The sequence below is a fragment of the Coptis chinensis genome, chromosome 3 (assembly GCF_015680905.1).
Source record: "Coptis chinensis isolate HL-2020 chromosome 3, ASM1568090v1, whole genome shotgun sequence".
NCBI classification, from domain to species: domain Eukaryota; kingdom Viridiplantae; phylum Streptophyta; class Magnoliopsida; order Ranunculales; family Ranunculaceae; genus Coptis; species Coptis chinensis.
Genome location: NC_141458.1, coordinates 116,753,245 through 116,758,274, shown reverse-complemented (window position 1 = coordinate 116,758,274; position 5,030 = coordinate 116,753,245). Strand labels below are relative to the sequence as shown.

Genomic DNA, 5,030 nt, shown 5'->3' with positions numbered 1-5,030 from the left:
AATGGTGTTAATTGCATTTATAGAGGGTTATTGACTACCATTTGCAATGATGATGGAGTTATGAAAATGTGGGATACTATTAAGGCAGAAAGAGATCAAACGTTTCATATTAAATAAGACAAAATAATATGATATCTCATAATTAGTAACATTTTGTAGAAAATATGTTACAAATGTTTGTTCTCCTTAGCGTTCACCACAAAATGTTGCAAAAAACAAGTTACAAAATGTCATATTTGTCGTAGTGTCCAAAGGACAGGGAAGAGGATGTTGCCATTTCTTTCATTATTGTGAGCCGTGCATGCGTGCAGTGTTTACCAGATCATTAAACGGCTGTGTTCAGTTGCTTTTGCTTAAGTAGATTCAAGGTCATTCCCGAACCCTCTTGACTGCTGTAATGTTTGTGCAAATGCCTGGTACTTCCGAATGTCTTTATCGCTCACACTCCTGCGGGCATACTTCATAGACTCTTCAAAGTGAGCAGCCTCGATCTGTGACACTTCATCATCAACGTCTACTTCCATTTGATTGTCCTTTCTCCTCCTCTCCCTTTCTATATCCTTCTCGATGTTTTCTCTAATGGCATACTTGCATGCACGTTGGCATATCTCTGTAATATCAGCCCCACTAAAGCCTCGAGTAAACTTGGCCAGGGTGCTCAAGTCCACGTCCTTTGAAACAGGTGACTTCCTGAGGCAGGACTTGAAGATCTGACGTCGTGACAGTTCATCAGGTAAAGGAATATAGATCAGCTGATCAAGACGGCCTGGCCTAAGCAATGCAGGGTCAATAATATCTGGCCTATTTGTAGCACCAATAATGAAAACTGTCTTCTTTGCGCTCATTCCATCCATCTCAGTCAGAAGTTGGTTTAGAACCCTATCAGCAGCACCACCTGCATCTCCGACGCTGTTGCCTCTCTTTGTAGCAATGGAGTCAAGCTCATCAAAGAAAAGAACACAGGGTGCAGACTGGCGAGCCTTGTCAAAAATTTCTCGAACATTGGCCTCGCTCTCACCAAACCACATTGTGAGTAGCTCAGGACCCTTGATACTAATGAAGTTTGCTTGACATTCGTTGGCAATCATCTTCGCCAACAGAGTTTTACCACAACCAGGAGGTCCATAGAAAAGCACTCCTCTTGAAGGAGACATACCAAACTTTTCGAACTTCTCAGGATGCTCCACTGGATATTGCACTGTCTCTATAAGCTCCCTTTTGACGTTCTCAAGTCCCCCTATATCCTCGCAGGATACGTTAGGTACTTCAACAACCGTCTCACGCAGAGCAGAGGGATTGCTGGTTTCAAGGGCAGTTGTAAAGTGCTGATTTGTAACAGCCATAGAATTAAGTATCTCGGCATCTATAGATTCATCCTCGAAATCAATCATGTCCATTTTTTCTCTGATGCACTGTAACGCAGCTTCGGTGGACAAAGCACCCAGATCAGCACCAACGTATCCATGAGTATCCCTCGCAACCCGCTCTAAGTCAACATCATCTGAGAGCTTCATGTTCTTCGTTTGGATGCGTAGAACTTCAAGACGTCCAACTTCATCTGGAACTCCAATCTCAATTTCCCTATCAAACCTCCCAAATCTTCTCAAAGCTGGATCAATGCTGTTGGGCCTATTAGTAGCCCCAAGAACGATGACATTAGCGCGAGATTTCATACCATCCATAAGGGTCAAGAGCTGGGAAACAATTCTTTTCTCAACCTCTCCGTTTGTCTTGTCTCGCTTTGGAGCAATCGAGTCAATCTCATCAATAAAGATAATAGCAGGGGCATTCTTTTCAGCTTCCTCAAAAGCTTTCCTAAGATTACTTTCGCTCTCGCCAGCCATTTTAGACATTATCTCCGGTCCATTAATGCAATGGAAAAAAGAACCAGTTTCATTAGCAACAGCCCTAGCTAATAGTGTCTTCCCAGAACCTGGTGGTCCATATAAAAGAATACCCTTGGGAGGTTTCACACCAATGGCTTTAAAAAGCTGAGGATGCCTAATCGGAAGCTCCATCAACTCCCTGATCTGAGCCAACTGCTTGCGCACTCCACCCACGTCGTCATAACCAACTTCATCCAGTCTATCTTCATCTTCTCTACTAATTGGCTCCCCTTCACAAAATATTTCAGTATCTGGAGCAACCACACAATACTCTGGAGGGTCAGTCTCAATTACCTTAAATTCCACACTCCTCATCCCACCTCTGGCGATGAAGTGGTCGCCTTTCCTTACTGGACGATACGCTTCATGGAAATAAGGTTTCACATACGGAACAAACAAATCCCCAGTAACACGTTCAATAGTATCATCAATAGGCAAAACATGCACTCGCTTCCCAAACTTGATATCAGAACATACGTGAACAGAAACTATATCACCTAGCCTAATCCTCAAATTTGAGCGGACAACCCTGTTGATTCTGATCTTAGGCTCCTCACAAGTTTCATCAGCAAGAACATGGCAAACAGTCTCTCTCCTTTTCTTCCCCTTGATTCGTATAGTATCACCATGGAAAAGCTCGAGTTTGTCCATTGTAGTAGGATTCATTGAAACCGCGGAACTACTATCACCAGTCGTCACAACAACTTCATCAGCAACAAGTCTGTTCACTGCCTTTTTCCTCTCCAATATTGCAGTACTGTAGTCCTTCTTCGACGTCATCTTCCTAAGATTGTTTTAGAACGATGGATGCAGAAAAGAATATAATCTGTGAGACAATGAAACTATGAAGAAGGGTTAGGCTAGTGCATGCTATATTTATAGGGAACAATTATTTTGTCCTTGTCCAAGACGAAAACAGCATATATGTTTCTATTTCGGTAATGGAAATCTAGTTCTTGTCCAAGACGGAAACAAGTCCTATGTCAAATGAATATATAACGGTCAGGGGTGGAACTTGGGTCGGGTTAGTCCAACCCCGATGGGCTAAAACCCGACTTTTGTTGGTCCTGGACCAACATTTCAGATTCGTGGTACGGACTTGGTCTTGTAAAATCAAAACCCGACTCAGTATCGGGTTGGGCTCATATTAGAATATCAAATAACCGAAAAACCCAAGCCCATCTACATATATGTACGTATATATTTCATTAATTCTATTATGTTATATTGTTTCCTTATAAAGATTTATTCTTGTAAAAAATAAAGTTGAAAATATTAATTTTAGAGAGAATAATTAAATCAATCAGAGTAGTTTTCCTTTCAAATAATCAAATCCCTTTGATTTAGTTAGAATATTGAATTTCAGTGTTATTTACCTCTTAATTTATTTATGGGTTAGTTAGACTTACCTCCCCCCCCTTAGTAGTTGCAATTAGTGTTACCTCCCGTTTTCAAAAATATTAGTGATACCCCCCCATTTGAGTAATCCAACGGTCAGATTTCTTCATCTGAAAAAAAAAAAAATCATCTCGTAACCGTTGGATCTTGCAATTGGGTATCACTAATATTTTTGAAAATGAGGGGATAACACTAATTGCAACTAGTAATGGAGGGGTAAGTCTAACTAACCCTTTATTTATTTAGCAATGAATAGGCGTTGAGTTTTTCAGTGTATAACATTGAAACCCGAGAAACATGACCAACCCGACCCAACCCACCCAACTCGAGATTGGTTTGGGCTGAAAATTTAAAGACCGACTAGGGTTTGGTCTTGGGCTCGGGTTGAAACATTTGAAACTCGGGTTGGGCTTGGGTTAGGCCTCAACCCGACCCAACCCGCCCGAGTTCCACTCCTAATAACGGTTTTAGAAAATATCGAAAAAGAATATATCCCAAATGTTAAGTCAACGGATATTTCAAAAAGTCCAAAATCTACTGCGGCATTTTGTTTAGTGATATATATTTTCGATGGGTTATTTAGCTTTTAGCCCCACTTTATATATGGATATTAGTGTTTGGCTCTCCTAAGTTGCTAAATTCGTTTTTGGCCCCAGTTCTGTTAGTTGAATTAATCAACTTTAACTCCACCGCATGTATTCCTACTCATATTTTCGTAATGGCATAAATACCCCTCACACATGACACGTACTGATTTTATTGAAAACAGATAAAATTTACACGTGTCGAAATCTTGTGGTTTCCATCCAACGGTTACTGATAATGAGCCGTTGGGCTTTGAATGTTGCTCCCAACGGCTATACTAGTTAATCTATAAGTACTGGAGTAATTGGTTGAGTTTTTTTGTTCATTTCTTACTCCAAAGTAAAGATAGAATGGGTGGTAGTCAAGTTGTTATCGTTGGTGCACCAAAGGTTTGTACTCTCTTCAAATATTATCCTAAGTAGTATCCCATTGTCCATTAATGGAGGAGGGGCCAAAAGCTTGAAAGTTTTCCACAAAGAGGGGCCAAAAACAAAGGTTTATTTAATTTAATTTTGTTTTGTTTTTTTTTGCAGGTTTGTCAATTTTGTTTTGAAGTTGGGCTGCTCCTACATGTAAGTATTTTGGGATGCATTGCCCTCGTGCTTGTTTTGTGGCTTTATGAAAGTGGTTTTTGGTTGTGTTAACAGCGGAGAACAAGGAATTCTAGAATTCAAGTATTTGAAATGCTCGTTTGAGCAATGTAGTGTTGTGGAGATTGTGTCATCTTACATGTTCATTGGATGTAGTTTGTGTTCATATATATCACTTCTAATAAAGATTCAAGATTTGGTGCTTTAATTCTTTTCTTCTGTGTTCTTTGGTTTTATCTTTCTCTGCAGTTTATTTATTGTATTAGACTATTGGGGTTAAACGATCTCCAACTTTAGAAGATTCCAGTTTAGAATAGGCAGATTTTTTGTTGTGGATTTGGATGTGAGCTATATGTAGGATTGATGCTAGTCTTGCTTCGGACATGTGATTTGAGACTTATTCATATTCCGTTGTTGGTGATTTGAGACTTATTCATTTTCCCTCTTCCGTTTGTTTCTCCTAGATTCATGTGAGATGAAATTGATAGTCAAGTGCACTACTACACCTTTATTTTTTCGTGAACTCTGACAGCCATATAAAACTCTGACAGCCAAAATTCATAACTGAAAC

At 39.9% G+C, this 5,030-nt stretch overlaps 1 pseudogene; it reads right to left on the bottom strand.

Moving 5' to 3' along the window:
- Positions 1-343: 343 nt before the first annotated feature.
- On the bottom strand, positions 344-2,819 carry LOC147513422 (cell division cycle protein 48 homolog pseudogene; annotated as a pseudogene).
- Between the last annotated feature and the right edge of the window lie 2,211 nt (positions 2,820-5,030).